This window comes from Festucalex cinctus, chromosome 21, assembly GCF_051991245.1.
Source record: "Festucalex cinctus isolate MCC-2025b chromosome 21, RoL_Fcin_1.0, whole genome shotgun sequence".
NCBI classification, from domain to species: domain Eukaryota; kingdom Metazoa; phylum Chordata; class Actinopteri; order Syngnathiformes; family Syngnathidae; genus Festucalex; species Festucalex cinctus.
Window position 1 is genome coordinate 12,184,113 of NC_135431.1, and position 17,126 is coordinate 12,201,238.

General features: G+C 42.2%; 1 long non-coding RNA gene across 1 annotated transcript in view; it reads right to left on the reverse strand.

The window, feature by feature from the left end:
• The window catches only part of LOC144010473 (uncharacterized), a 158,414-nt gene that overhangs the window by 120,246 nt on the left and 21,042 nt on the right, over nucleotides 1–17,126 (reverse strand). The window lies entirely within an intron of this gene.

Sequence of the window (17,126 nt, forward strand, 5' to 3'; positions counted from 1 at the left end):
CACAGCGAGCGAGCATGTTTACGAGAGAGACACGCAAACAACACGACTGTTGTGTATATAAAGTTGTAAACGCACAATGTGTGACAAATTTTGTTGCTCTTTTGCGTCTCTGGACCACCTAAAATTGCGTCAAACTTTTTCACAAACAGCTGGACTTCATGTTGGAATTCTCTTCAAACACACACACACAAACGCGCCGGCGATTCTGCTGTTGTCCTATTCCGCCCATTTGGATGACAGCAACTTGAGAGAAAGCATCTGCAGACCATCTCACCTCCTCGTCACCTCAAATGTGACGCAACCCAGCTCTGATGTTGATGAACGGCTTTTACTTAATGGAGGACCGTGCATTTGATACTTGGGCCTTCGATGGAGACGTAATCAACTTCATCCAATCTTCATGCCAACACTATCTTATCTCAATTATAAAGCAGTGCACAAGTGCAGATGCCTAATGAAAACAGTCAATATCGTATCAAATTCATGTCTCTTGAGAATGAAATGTTCTAAAATAAGTCCTGAGGTGAACTCTACCTTGCTTCAATTAGCACCAAAGCACGCTTCTTGTCACATGTGCAGCTCATACACCCCCTCCCAACTCGGACTACTGACCGCCATCGCAGGCAGCGAGGGAGAGGGGAGATTGGAACTTGAAAGGCCACCTCGGTGACTGTACTTCACACCTATTACACACACATGCGCACGCATACTGTCACGAACACATAGACAAACACAGCAGCCTGGACGTTGAAGATAAGGAGCTGTGACAGAGAAGGATTGGGGGGAGGAGGAGGGGGGGGAGTATGTGAGAGCATGTTTGTGTCTGTTTGTGTGTGTGTTTTTTTTTTTTTTCCTGGAGGAAGCAGCGAAGGAGGAGGGGTGCGCTACAGGACGTCCTGAAAATGGCGAGATTTCGAAACTGGCTGAATGATTAGACAGGAACAAGACAATTGCTAAAATAATAATAATAATAATAATAATAATAATAATAATAAGTAACTTCATAAGGTACATGTAACGTGTTCCCCCGCTACATTGCAGTTCATCATTTGCGCCTATCATTTATTGCGTGAAAACATTTACAATGTGTTCAAAATGTGTGGGAATGGTAAAATTGTATTTCAAAGCAAGTCTGAATATGGTCGCCGCATATCACTGATTTGCACTTTTGAGGGTAGTTCTGGAACCCCCACAATAAGCACCAGCTCACTGCAGTCGTATTCTGACTTTTCACTCCAGAACATTAGCTCTTGCCACACGTCCCCTCAGTAAATTAACGCCGGGCAGCTGAGCCTCTGGCAGATCGTGGCAACTCATTAGAATTTGGCTGACATTTCACCAATACGTTCAAACGACTTTACCAATAGCTTCAAACAACTTCATCACAACCTTATCAATACGTTCGCACTAGCTTGTGAATATATTCAAAAGACGATCAATATGTTCGAACAACTTTACCAACATGCTGAACGACTTTTTCAATATGTTCAAACGACTTCACCAGTACAAGGCACAAGCGATTCAAAAAGAGGAAGGCAAAAAATTTAATCAAGTGTCATGTCACAGGTGTGAAGCATTGCAAAATCGGTTATAAAATCTTCGTCAGTTTGAATGTAATGTTGGAACTTTGATAAATTGTTTATTTGTCATCATCACAATGTAGTTATTTTCTTTTGCTACATCCTGTATCATCAAGTATTCATTTTTATTCTATTGAGAGCATTATTTTTGATTTATGCCTTTTGCAAATGGATCTGTTTCACCTTGTCCACAAAGTCTTACCAGCATTGATTTTGCTCTCGGTTGGTGGATTACGTGTGTGATTGCAGTGTGTGCTAAATAAGTAACAGCCTCACCATGAGGCCAATAATAAATGGTGAAGAGGAGGGCGGAGAGGCTTATGGGGGGGTTGTGCCTGGGAAACAAGAGTGCAACCAAAAGGGAAGCGCAGAAGGAAAACAATGACTCCTCCCTGTTTGACAAACATGGTGGATGTACACGCATTAACGCTAGCCCCCCCTATGGAGTGGACACTTTCCCGCTTCCAGAAATCTATTTTATATATACACGTATATATGGCATGTTCACCTGCATATAATATCTGCCAGCCGACTGATGGCAGGTCGGAGGATGGGAGTTGGCAGGGTGCCCCGCAGAGCAGGTGCAGCCATACTTGCTGATAACAGATCAACGTAAAGCACGGATTGGGATTTCGGATCTCTGTGTGGGGTGTGGGTGACCCTGTCCATGTGGGATTAGAGGATTGTAGAGGTGATGTTGAGGGTGCGGAAGGGGGGGGGGGATAACGTGCATTAGCCTGCTCCATGCCACTGTTCCAGTGCGGCATCGTGGAAAATGTTTCTCAGTGGTTTCCTGTGCATTGCCATTATCAGGCCTTGTTGATAGACCAGCTTCACGCCCCCCCCCCCCCCCCCCCACACACACACACACACAACTTCCTGCCTCTCTTCCTCAACCTTTTCCACCCCACTTCCCCTCCCACACTCCGCTCAATCCCATGAATCACCGCTGCCTTGGAGAGCGGGCGAAGGGCTGGCCAGCCGCCTGATTTTGAACGCAGGGCGAGCTCATGCGGGGCAAATTCGAGAGACATCCCGTACGGCGTCCAAGCATGTCGCCTTGTGACAAATGTTGAGTCACTTCTGCATGAGGTCATTTCAATTCAAGACAGCAGCCAGGATGGAGTTTGTCATGTTCACGAAAAAACGGAAATCGATTGTGGGTCACTTCTCACGTTAGACCAGACGCATAGAAATGTTTTAGCCGGTAGGGAACGGATATGAATACGTCTCAGGCAAGACCTTCATCAATCAAATTCTGACATTGTAGAAATGAATTGAGTTTTGGGTTTTATAGTCATCAAATATTGGTGCCATGCCAAAAAATTAAATATTTGGCAAATTACCACCCAGTATAATTTTAAGTAAGCATAAACCTTGCATGTCCAAATATGGCCAAATTCATATTGTTTTGCAAATCGACACTATAGTCTGTGCCCACATCGTCTGCTATTTTTACGCATTATTAACTATTTTAAAGTGCTGAAAATAGCTTGAGCAGTTTCAATTCCCTTGAATGATTGAACGGTCTAAGAAGCGCTGTAAAAGTTTCTTCACTCCGCAGGAGCCATGCAGCATTCCGTCACCTCAAGACTGAACGTCTGGATGTTTTTTTAGACAATGAGTGAAAATAGTGAGATTAGATAAGTAGAATAAGTTCCTTCTACCGAAATAAATCACTAACACGTTCTGCTAAATTACTTCTCGTTAAAATTACTGTCCTTCCAATCTGAGATTATGGAGAATATAAATCAGAGTCACAAACGCACCCTATAACGCACCCCTTGCCTTTAATGCCAAGCTCAAATTACACGACTTTTTTTGTCTTTTACGACGGTCACGCTGTCAGATTACCAGATATATTCGCTCTGTATTGTGGACAAGACGTGGAGCCACACGACAAGTCTGAAATCGACAAGCAGTTTTATTAACCCGTTTCGTTCCCCAAATCCTCATTAACTTTTGGTCGAGTAAGGTGGGGGCTTTAAACACTCAAAATGTATACAACATAAAGAACGGGAGAGAGGGTCGGATCAGATCTTTGATTGTGAAAAACAATTGACTATATACAAGGCGGTTGAAAAACGTGACTAATCTCACAGCATTCCTTCAAAAATTCACTCCCCACTAAATCTTTCTCCAAGATTCCGCCTTCCAGGGAAGCCCGGGCCACTGTCCCATCGACAGGACGTGACACGGAGCATGTGCGGGGGTCCTGATAGAGAGTCCCAGGCCGGTGAGAACCAGAAAAGAAAACAGAGCGAGGGGAAGGAAAGGGAAACACTTAGGTGTGCTTGATATCCTATCAGCAGCCAATAGCCAGGGCAGGCGGGCAAGCGATGAGAATAGGGCTTCGTTATTCAGAGCTTCATTTTGGATGAATGGAGATCAAATGGTGGATGGATAAAAGCTACAGAGAGACAGGCGGGTGGAAGGGGAGGGGGGCGCAATACGAGTTCCTTTTTGTTCTTGAAAATACACCTCAGATGTTTGACACAGGACAAAGAGTAGAGTAGGGAAGAGGGGTGGTGAGGGGTAGCTGAGGTTGGGAGACAAAACAAACAGCAATTAAGGTAGTTTGTGATTGTGTCTGAAAAGGCTTCATCGTCCGTCCTCTAGGAAACATCTGCCATATTCATGTACAAGGCCCGGAAGAGACAAATTCCTCCTATCCCTGAAAAAACCTCCGTCCCGGTGGGTCGCGTATTTGTCCGGGACGCAGTCGTTCCTTCCTACACGCACACAAACGTGCACACGAGGCCTGCGCTGTTTGCAGCACTCTGAAATATATCCCTTATAAACATTGATAGTCTAAACACAGATAAGACTAACCCCTATCATTCAGACTCGTCAGCTCCGAATTCCAGACAGATCGCGAGTGAGGATAAAGAGATACCTCTTAAGTCTCTCGCAAAGAAACATTTTTCATAATCCATAGCAAACGCGACACTATCCATTGCACAGATATGAGCTAACGTTCTCTCGGCCGTCTGTCCAAATAGCCCCGATAGGCCCATGAGAAAAAGCAGATGACAGAGGCGTAGTGGGGTGGCTCGGAGAGTTTACTGATAAACTGAGGAGATACAAGACACAAGTGCTACTAATTCATCGTGCATTGATCATAAAAGTCGGTGAAACACACTCTCGCTTAAGCGCCTTCGAGCGAGAATGGCCCGGGCTTTAATGGAAAAAACTGGGCAACATCCGCCTTGATTTATACTGCATCGGTCAAGTGACGCAATTCAGGTTTTTGGGGATATCCAGCATATGTATGGTATAAGTATTGCGAGTATCGTTTCAGGGTTATATAATACTAAAGGTAGTTGAACATTACTACGTGTAACCACGAGAAGCGAGTCTAATCATGTATCCAAAATGGTGCCACTTTTACCACGTAGAGTAAATCCAAACTTAGATACTGAAGATGATGGCATGCGAATGGAGAAGTGGTCTGTTTTAATACTTACAATCTGGTCATGAGGCTTAAAATAAGGGCTCACTTGAGGAGGATTCAATATAGATGAATGGGTGAGGAGGTTGTTGTGCCATAAACAGAGCAGCAGGCTCACAAAGTGTGCTGGTGTTTTTACATCAACAATGAGCAGTCACCCACACGCCCAAAGGACAAACACACACTTGTCTCTTTGACCAAATAAGTCAACAACTATAGCGTTGATCATCAAACAGTAAAACGCGAGAGCAGGCGGACATCTTTACCTGGTTTAAATTGTCCATCTTTACATTCCGACGTAGAATGTTGTCCTTTCTCTCGCTATATTTTACCTTACCCGCCCTCTGACGAATTGTAGAACAAATCACTCGAAACTCAACATGCTCGGCCCACATGTTAAAACGTGAACATGGGGCCAACATGTTTGAGGTATTTGCAGGAAAGATGTATTTAATAGCATTCATCTGTGACGACGGAAGAAGAAACGACTGCAGATGAGGACCAGAAATCCTGCGGCTTTTCCAGCCAAACGGCGAGTGGCCAGATACGTCCAAAGTGTTTAAGTTAAACACGCGGCAATCAAGGGCCAAGGTCCTAGCATGAATGAATGGAAACATTTCTGTTTTGGATTAAACGCAAAATACACAAACATTTTTTTATTTGATTTCATTCTGGACTCTTTCGGCCAAATGTATATGCTCACATTACACGTCTTCCATCGCCTGGGTTTAAGGTTTACAACTAAACAAAAGCATTTGACTGATGTTGTATCAACACTGCGCTGAGACTCAAAGCAATAGCGGCATTTGTGTGTTTGGGACATTTAATATTGTGACACGTCATAATAATACAGCTGAGTCATAAACACTTGCAATATTGACACCACACCCAAGATGTGAACCATATTCTGGAGCCTGTTTTTTTAATAGGAATTTAGTAGAGGTTGTACAAAAAGCCATCTATTCTTCCATTTTCTATTGCACTTGTCTTCATTCAGGAAATGGGTGAGTTGGACCCTATCTAATGTGGCCAGGCGTCCTGATTTAGGCAGGACTGTCCTAATTTTCAGTGGTGTCCTGCGCAACCCTAAGCAGGACGCTGGTTTGTCCTCCTTTTTAAAGAAAATGAGCCGCGGTTGAGTTTGTGACCCAACATCAGCCCCACCTCACGTCTGTCACAACTGGTCCTGGTCTGTTATTGGCCAAGACTGGCTTCAGTTAATCTCATATATCATCGGTTCCATAAATGTAAAGAAAGCTTAATGTGTGGCTATCTGACTTGGCCGACATCTTTTAATATTGAATGGACGAAAGAGCACAATTTCCTGGCCAAAAGCAGTCGAGACTCGTTTCACGGTTTCTACAGGCTTTGCCGGTGTGATGTGGACGTGGTCAGGGCAAAGGGGGGACAGAGAAGCATAAACGCAAGAGGCGAGGCAGCAGGTGCGTCAGGTGCGCCTTGAAGACCTTTTTTCCTTATTTGCTTTAAAAAATACATTATGTTTTGTGGCACGTTGCACTGTTACAGAAGCATGTCACTGCTCAACAAGCATTCACACTCATTCTTATCTATGGGAAAATTGGAATGCAGGACTAACCAGGAGTAAGTGGAGGACATGAAAAACTCCACACAGGGAAGGTGGACCCAAGGCAGACATGCTAACCTGCTAGTTGCATTAGCATCACTTCTGTACTGCCGAAAGCATGTTGCTAGCTGTGCCTTTGTTTCCAGTCGACGTAACTAGAGTGTGAGACAATTAAGTTCCATAAGGGAACTCAGGACAGTACAGTTAATATAAATACAAGTAGTTAGCATAGCTTAGCACAAAGCTAGTTTTTCCAGAATCTCTTAAAAGAGAAGGCAAATTGTCTTCCGGCTTTTGTTATTTAAGATTGCTGACATGAAACATTTGTTGGTGACTGAATATAATGGAGCTTTTTTCACACATTTTAGCAAGCTTTAATGCTAAAACCAATTAGCTTAGCTATCTTTTCGTGATGACAGTGTCTTACTTTTTTGGTACAATGACCTACTAAATTGTCACGGATGCAGGTTGTGCAAGTTTGTCGATTTATACCGTTTGGACGACTCAGAGATCCATCTGTCTGCCCCATGCTGAGAGGAGAATGAAGTCAACACACACACACGCAAACACACACACACCTCCCATCGCCAGCTGGATGGCGGGAAAGCAGCACTTGGGGAACAGTTGACACTATGATCTCCTTAATGGTTACATCCTCCACGCCCGACACCAGAGACGCCCCAACACACGAGCTTCTTTGCTCGGAAAAGAGGGAAAGACACAAATTGCAACATTCCCACTCACACACAAACACGCACGCATGCACACTAATCACATACGCTATCTTGTTTAGCAGCTCCGCCACCTCACCCTCCTCCTCCTACTCCACGCAATCAGAGGCTCAGAATAGGAAGCAGGGAGAGGAAGCGGCCGTGCATTCACAGGCTGGGAACAAGGAGAAGGAAAAACAGCCGGAACCTGGAATTTACGGAGGAAAAAACAGCAGCCATCCCAAAATACCTCAGGACCATCTCGGCAGATAAACACACAAATATCACCACTCGCATCCCTTTTGTTGTTGTTACGCCATTGACGACGTGGAGTGGGCCAGTCACCCCTAAGCAGGATTCCAGTCCACATTTAAGCGCTTTGTTTGGAATTGCAATGCACAAAGTTGCAATGTAAAGTTTTCTCAAAGGTTTATATCAAATGTGTCAATGGATAGAAAATCCACATATCCTTGAAGATCAAGTCAAAACAAAAAATCTCTTTTCAATAATGTGTTGTATGTGCCCCCACTAGTCTAAACACGGCATTCTGATTAATACTGCAAAATCCACCCAATGACCAATTACGGCTCAACTGTTTGTTTGTTTTTGTTTGTTTGTTTGTTTTTTGCAGCTGAGGTTAGACCAGAAACAGATCAGAAGCAGAGTCCAGCTGGTGGTCAAGGTTCAGGTTCGCTCACCCTTGAGGTCATTTCCTCTGACCCTTTCTTCCTAATTGATTCAATTTAGCCACCATTGGCCTTCTATTAGGATGACCTAATGCACCCTGTCCTTTGTGAACATTTGAGAGAGGGGGGGAATTAGGAAACTCCCACTCTTGACGGTCCATCGAGCCCACATAGCATTTGATGCTATGATTTGTTAAGCAGAACAAAATAAACGTGGGCCAATGTATGAAACAAAACTAGATTATTTCCAGTTGACTAAATTACAACGCATTGACTCCTGTGTGACGTCAGGCGTCAATGCTGCTAAACTCACAGACAAGAGTGTTATAATGCTGCCAATAAGGTAGTTATTTGACAGTCAAACCAAAGCAGTCGTAGCTAATCAAATTATTGCGTGTGATCGCCAAGTCACTGCTTTAACGGTTGCGTGACATGTGACCACTATTTTGCCTTCAGAGGACACTGTGTTCTTGGCTCCAGGCTGGCGGCGAGAACGTTGTTTCTCCAGCAACACTTCCGTGAGCTCCACTCGGAGGTCAGTCACTAACCGATGTGCTTGCTTTGAACCCTGTGAACCTATGCTGTATCTCAATATCAAATATAATTTCCTTGAATCCCGATCTCATGCATATTTAAATCTTGTGTCCTTTTATGATAGACATATTTTGTCCTCAGGATGTAAACTGGTGCGAGGGGCGCCTTTTTTTTTTTTTTCCCTAAATATATAGGATGCCATTTATGACATAACTCCAAAACTAAGAGATGACAAAGTTTGAAGCCCACGGCTTAAGTTGAGCAATATATATATATATATATATATATATATATATATATATATATATATATATATATAAACATTATTAAAATATATGAGCTGTTTTACACATCTGTTTTGCCCGAAGCCGGCTGGGATAGGCTCCAGCATCCCCACGACCCTTGTGAGGAGTAAGCGGTACAGAAAATGGATAGATGGATGTTATCTTATTTATTTTCCAAATGGATTTATCTGTTACTATTTATTTATTTGTTTATTATTTGAATTATTTCAATATTTTGTATCCATCTGTATTTGTAAATTTATTTGTTTTTCCACATTATTTATTTACCTATTTAGAATTTATCTAGGGCGGCACGGTAGTCGAGTGGTTAGCACGTCCGCTTCCCAGTTCTGAGGTCTCCGGTTCGAGTCCAGGCTCGGACCTTCCTGGGTGGAGTTTGCATGTTCTCCCCGTGCCCGCGTGGGTCTTCTCCGGGTACTCCGGTCTCCTCCCACATTCCAAAGACATGCATGGCAGGTTAATTGGGCGCTCCGAATTGTCCCTAGGTGTGCGTGTGAGTGTGGATGGTTGTTCGTCTCTGTGTGCCCTGCGATTGGTTGGCAACCAGTCCAGGGTGTCCCCCGCCTACTGCCCAGAGCCAGCTGAGATAGGCGCCAGCAGCCCCCGCGACCCTTGTGAGGAATAAGCGGTCAAGAAAATGGATGGATGGAGAATTTATCTAACTAGAAAAATGCCATTTGTATATTAATAAGGGAAGAAAAAAAAAACGCCAAAGCAATTTCCTCCAAGAGCTGAGCATGGTGTCTTTTCACCCCGCCGTTTGTGTTTATTGCTTCTAGTGCTGGACATTTACCCCTGACACGACGTCTCATGAAAACAAGCATTGCCGGCTTCAATCACAAACTTTTTGCTGAAGACAAATCTCACCAGGGTAGCCCGTCAAGACATTAGGCGAGTGCAAAGTTTGTGGTCATGACGCATGGCATCCCAGATGTGCTTGTGTGTCCACCTGCACAATCGTGTTTTGTGTGTATAAGTGTATACGCATGCATGCGCGCGTGTCTGCCGGCCCTGCCGAGAGCGTTAGTGCAGGGACCCAATCGGAGCGAAGGACCTCACTCGAGCACATCCTGTTTGACTTGACCTCAGAGGATATTCTCCTTTCCCAAGCAAACAAACCGCCAGGCTTTTTGGATCGTACCAACGTCGGAGGGGAAGGGAGGGGACGGTGAGCGGACAGGCGAGCCAGAGGTCCGCTCTGTCAGCCAAACCGCGTGCCACGAGGCTCAATGTGCGGGGCTACGGTTCAAGTGCATGAACATAGGTGTGAAACTGTCGGGGACATGCGTTTCCTCAAAGGTTGGTCCAGCCCAATAATGATGGACAGAATCGAGGAATTACATTAGAAAGTGCAGCGGGTTCAAAAGGGAAGTTAGCCACTGAGCAAACTAGCCTGGGCTTCTGCCAGTGGGATTTGTAGGTCATATTGGACTTGATTAAAAACAGCATTTTCTTAACCAACCTAGCCGCGTGTTTAGCATCTGATGCTTTTGTGCGTACTTTTGTTTGGCTTTGGCGTATTATGCAGAAAAAGACGTCGCCGCCTCGTGTGATTAATCCACTATTAGGCTAAGTCGCCGTGGCCCTCGCCCCTCCGGCGTCCCCGCGGTGTTTTATACTCGGCTAATGGCGCCGCTGCTGGGAGACGGTCGGGATTAACGCCACCGACTGACACTAATCTTATTGTGCCGGAGAGGATTTGAGACCACTACTTCACTCTCGCTTGCAAAAAACACACGCAAACACACTTACACTAAGAGTACAGGATTTGCATGTTGCAGTCGCGTGTGGGCCTTAGTGGACAAAAACGCTAACACAAAAGAAACTATTACTGTACTGCCAAGTCAGAGTAAGTTTTTGCTGCAAGGCTCCCCCAGCAGTTGAATTATTCATTTTAAAGCGACTATGGTAAATACAACTGGGAAAAAAAAAAAAAAAAAAAGTCTAACATGCTAAAGAAAGGCAATAAATGTCAGCTTCATTATGTGCTAATTCACATATAACTATTCTCTGTAATAAAATATAATTTGATGAGCAGTATTTTAGTGTGCAATTCAGAACAGCAAATGTTTTCAACAAATGCTACCAAAACACTAGAGGTGTCTGTTTCATGTGGGCCTCAGTGGACTGTTAGCTAATTGCTAACACAGGATAAAAAAACAAAAAAAAACAAAAAAACCTAATACAGTACTAGTGACATGCTAGCAGAAGTCATTTGTGTTATAACATCACGTCTTCTCATAAATTGACAATTTCAGTGTCCGACGAAAGGAACAGTAATGGTTACCACTCAATTAGATAATTGGGAGCGGGTATTTGGTCACGATAGCAAAAAACGCACGCCTCAGTCGCATTCAAATAATGCCCTTGTTGCGTTATGGTCAAAATATTATTACCCTTTTTATTCACTGCTCATTAATCCCATATAACACACATCATTTATGAATAATAGATGCTCAGTGGGAGTGAGCTACAGAACATACAGTATGCATACAGTATATTGTAAGAAAAATATCCACCAAGTACCACCCAATCAATACTTAATATTGCAACAAACCGGTGTCTTTTACCACAAAGTGCGCAGCAAATCTCATTTTAGACAGGTGAGGACGTCACCACCACCTCTGCAGAGTGCTGAATGAGCACCTTCATATCACCTGTGTGCCCGGCAGAAGACCTGGTCAGTGGTGTGATGTGTTTGTTTAGAGTAAACACCGGAAAAGTGCAAGAGGAGAAAGCAAAGTTCCAAAACAGAACATGAGGAGATAACGTAAGCGCAATGAGATTTGAGGGAAATTTATACACCAGAAAAAGGCAAAATATCCAAGCTGGATTGAAAGTAGTTCTTCATGAAAGGAAGCTGTATTAAATTTTATTTTTATTGTTTTTTTACTGAATTAATTTATTTGTACTGTATTTTCATCATATAAAAAAAAAATATAAACATATTCACATGGAAAATATTACAAAAACGTTTGTGAATACTAATATTTTTATATTACATTGAATTTTTAAATACATAGTATAAATACTGATCATATTAATTAAAATTAAATGGCAAATAAAATTTAAATACTACCATTAATAAACACATGAAATAAAAATTATAAATATTTCAATTATATTATACTGTAAATGATCACACTCATATACCTATAGTATAATTTCATCAACTTCCCCAATGTTTTGTTGGCCCTTCCCAGCTTTTTTTGGAACATGTTATAGGCATCAAATTCAAAATGAGTTAATATTTGCAAAATAAATGACATTCAACTGTTTGAAAATTAAATATTTTGTCTTCGCAGTGTATTCAAATGGGTTGAAATGATTTGTAAATCATTGAATTCTGTTTTTATTGACTGCACAAAACGTCCCAAATTCACTGGAATTGGGGTTTGAACATACAATTTAAATGTATTATTGTGGTTGTCATTTGCAGCGGCTTATTCCACTATTTCCCTTTCAGTGCCATAAAACGGATGTTCACAATACACTTGAGCGTTCAAAGACATCTGCAGGTCGTTTTGCTTCACCTCCGAGTCGCACAAAGGAGAATTGCACAGAGAATCTGAGCCGACTTCGGACTTTTTCATGTAGCCAACTTCCTGTTTAGGAGCTACCTCAAGCCAAAGAGACGCTCATAAATCCCCACTTCTCCTTCTGGTACAAACGCTGACGTCACTGCCAATCTGCAGCAGCATATTGACCTCACTGCTTAAATCGCCATCATGACTGCTTTTACGATACGGAGGCCTGCTCCCAAAAACAAGAGACGGGAGAGCAAACAAGTCGTCAATGAAGCAGGTGGCCAGTTAGAGAGCTTAGCCAGATCAGATAAATATCACACATGGTACAGCCTAGCGTTGAATGGGATTTTTTTTTTTCAGCGCTGCTCTACTTGTTGAGACTCACTGATACTACAGTTTTAACGTAATTTCGAAATTTCCCCATTGGAATGTCATTAACTCGTTCCAGCCAGAAAAAGAAAAAAAAATCTCCCTAAAAGGTTTTTGGGGTTTTCTTCCCCCCCAATCAAGAAAGATTGCAATATATTGTATACAAAGCCACATTATAAAACATAAAAGATCATTTAAGAAATAACCAGATTTTTATTATGGCTAGGTTTTATTTAAAAAATAATAACTAGAGCTGCAAGCAGCAATGAAGAGGCCCCGACCCCAAGTCTTCATGGCAAATCCTCAAAAAGTTTGTCAATGTTTAATGCCATGTTCCGCTATTAGAAAGCATAGGGAAAAAAAATGGAAAAAAAATACAAATTACGGAGCACCGTCAAACAATTATTCTACTTGTTACTATACGTCACAAGGCACAGATAAATAAACAAAGACATTACTTGCATGAAATTGATATTTGCATTTAATTTAGTATTTTCCCTCATAGCACAGGGCAATGGTTGAGAATCAGTGGTTTAAGATGAACTGCTTTCGATTGGGGTCATTTGGGCAAATTGTCCTGTACGGATATTGACAAAGTATGGAACTTGCCTAAAAAGTGCCGCTTCAAATCAAAATGGCCCACTTCCTGTTCAAATTCAGGCTCCCACGTACAATTCCAGTGCAGACAAAAATTTGGCCTTTATTGGTCTTAGGACCACGAGGGGTGGAAAACCCTATGATTGTCCGATTGCCTGTACCCCACTTAAGGGATCCATGTATTCTATTACATTGTTCTTCCATATGTGAATGAGATGCTTTAGTGTCAAGGCTGCGCCGACATTCAATACATTCCCGACATTCCGGCAACAATAATCTCAAATGCCGATGGAGCTGCTTTACACTCCGTTGCCATGGCGGAAAAGTTTGCAAAATGGTAAAGGAGGACAATGCGAGTAAGGAAGAAGACCTCGATGTTCGAATCAAAAGCAAAACCGCTGGAAAGTCAATCCTACACTGACCCGCAAACACGCTGCGACAGCCACACATCAAAGCTTTTACGCCAAGGCCTGTGCGTGAACCCTAAACCTGCACCCACCCCCCAGAAAGCAGAGACATCTTAATCTAGGCACGGTCCCCGTCCCGCGCTCTCACAGAGCGGGTGAGAATAGCACGGCTGAGAGGCGCACGGCAGCAGCTGGTCCGTGCGAGGCTCCGGTTTCGCGTAACAATACGATGCGTTTAAGTGAGGCATGTTATAAATAAGATCGCAGAAAGCATCCGATGACAGCAGCTCGGCTTCCCCCTCGACCCACTCTCTGCTTTATTTGTTGTCGGGCGATGCGCTTCAGTTTTAGACATGGTAAATACTTTTGTTTAAACACATTTTTTTTTTAAATGCAAAAAATGAGAAAAGAAATTGACAGCATGATTTTTTTTAATCATTTAGTTATTTTGGCAGCCTTCTCTGTGGTGTGTCAAATTTACAAGACATACTGAGTAAACTACATAACTTATGGCAAAGAATCCATAACGTGCGGTAATAACTCACCAGCCTGTCACACACTATTTTTAAATGCACATTAATGCCACCTACAGGACTGGAGTGGAACAGAACATTGTGACATTTCAATGGCTTGCGGCCTTGGCGAAAGTCTACACTCACCAGTTCCATCTGCACGTTTACTGTCAAATTTGATCTCAAACTAATGTGGTGTGTGCGCAATGTGCAGCGTTTGATAGCCATCGTACATGATGACAGTCAAATAAAGAGCAAAAGAGAACATATGGCTCACACATCACTGAGTGTTATCAGCTCGGCCAGAGCTACTAAAGCTGCTGAAAATGGTCCCGTCACACCTTTTACAACAGGTAGATGGGAGTCGCGGCTGTAAAAAAAAAAAAAAAATAGCAGATAAGGTCTCCATTATTTGCCATCAGGGTCCATTACGGCCGAGAAATCAAAGTTTGGTTCAACTCAGCGACTCGCTGGGTGGCAGTGATTAATTAGTTTCTAAAGTCAACATGCAAGAGAATTTGCAGCTGATGGCGTTTTGTGTATAAGTACATATATATTTAGAAAGAGGAGAGCCTGAGGTGCATGCATGCATGCATAAGCCATTGTGCTGTGGAGACTCACTGGGGACACAACAGGTGTGTCAATAGCATGCAAGTTTGCCGCCGCTGCTGCTCGTATAAACACAATAAACGCTCTCCATTTTCACTCTGAGACGATTGGAAAAACAACAACCGGCACGGCAACGTTTAGCCATCATGCATAGTTTATGTTGCTTGTACGCCTACGACGCCCTTGGAAAGGCATATCGACACATATATGTCATTGACACAAGGATTTCACCAGATCCAGCACAGTTAATTTATTATAAAAATACATCAAATATTTACTCATTTATTATTACCTACAATTTAATTATCTACAATTTAAGATATCGATGATTTAGTACGTGTTTATCTTGGAAGGCTCTCTACAAAGGTCACACCAGATCTCGTACGTCGCACAACATATTTTCAACCTAATTCAAAGTTATGAGCCTAACACTTCCGCTAGCCATCTAAACAAAACAAGCTAGCTAGCCACACAAGTAAAAATATAATGAAAATATGTATTTGTTGGGAAAAAATATATAAATATATATTTATTTATTTTTTCAGGTCATACCACATGATGTCCAAATGTGACCAGTACATACCAATTGCTGAAAGTGTAACTTTTTTACATAGTTGTGAGTACAAACTTTACAGCTTGGTAGACAAAAATAAAAAATAAAAAATTTACATTTCTATTTTTATTTTTTTGATAAAATATTCTCCGAATCAATTAATGATTTAAATAAGAACTGAATAATTAAATATTCAAACAAGTGTTATTGTCCAAATTTTTAAGTTGTCCGAAAATGACAGAATAGGTAGATGAAAAAATGTTCAAATTTACCCTAAGATGTCCACAAAATTGCCAAAGATGTCAGATAATGGAATTTCAAAAAAGGGTAGAAGAGAAAACATTCAAAAAGTAACCATGAAATGTCTAATAACAAAATAAAAAGGAGCGGCAGAAAGGAAAAAGTAAGTAAGTAACTATAAAAGAAATTCTGAAAATTACCATTAAAAATCCACAAAATTACCAAAAATGTCAGGCGATAGCAAAAAAATTACCCGTACCAGAAAATTACCATACTATGGCCATACAATTGCCAAAAATATCAGAAAATTTGACAGAAAGGCAGAAATGTCTAAAAATGTATGAAAAATTATATATGAAAAATCACCCCAAAAACAAAACAAAAATACAAAAACAAAAAACAAAAATGGTGCAGCTGTAATTAGTTCTTGGGCCATCAATACAGTTTCGTTCATCACAATGTTCGAATGCTTTGTGGCTCCGGACAAATTATTTGGTGTTTTACTGTAGTTGGCCTAAATGTACATGTACAAAAGCTAAAGGTTTCTTAATGACACAAAAATGCTACGACTCATCACCAAAATTCTCTAACTTCAACCTCTGAAAATATCAAAACTGTATATACAGTCTATCTACATGACAGCCCTATGAATAATAACGCTAATATGACCAAGTCTACCACAACAGATAAGAAGGGGATTTACATTTCATGCTTCAAAATGACATCTACAACCCTGTGTGCGTGTGTGTGTATGTGTGTGCTCATTTGCATACAGCTGAATAGTGATGTGCCCGCACACTGCGCACCCGCATGAGGGTGAGAGGAGGGACACGCGCCTCAACAATGGGGAGAGAAGAGGACAGGACAGGACAGGAGGGGAGGGGAGGGGAGGGGAGGCACGCTGCCACTAAACTGTGTCACGCGTGGACGCGCATCAAGGTGCCCACGCGACACCACATTGGGGGGCGGGGGGGGGTATGATTATGAATGTGTGCAAGGGAAAAATGTAAACAACATCATCCCTTATTCATTATGAATGTAAACTAACCCTATAAGCTCATGGATACTGTTTTGAAACCTAAAAGGTAAAGAAAGGTACATAGTGCCAATAAATTCATCAATATTTTTGTTTTTGCTTAAAATATCACATGAGCATAAGTGGGATGGATGGATGGATGGATGGATGGATAAAAGTCACTCAAGGGTTGAAGTACAAACTCACAACCTTCATCTTGGGAGACTGCCAACTACCACCTGAGCTATGCCCCTCCTACTATTTGCTTATCTCCAAGAGACCAAAGGTCTCAGAGTTAGGAAGATTGCATGGAATTATGGAATCAATTGCAGCTGACACGAGCGATATACTCTAATAGCAAGTAGGAGCTGCGTGGCTCAGGGAGTAAACCGACTGTCTCCCAAGTTGAAGGTTGTGAGTTTGTTCCTTCACCCTTGAGTCACTTT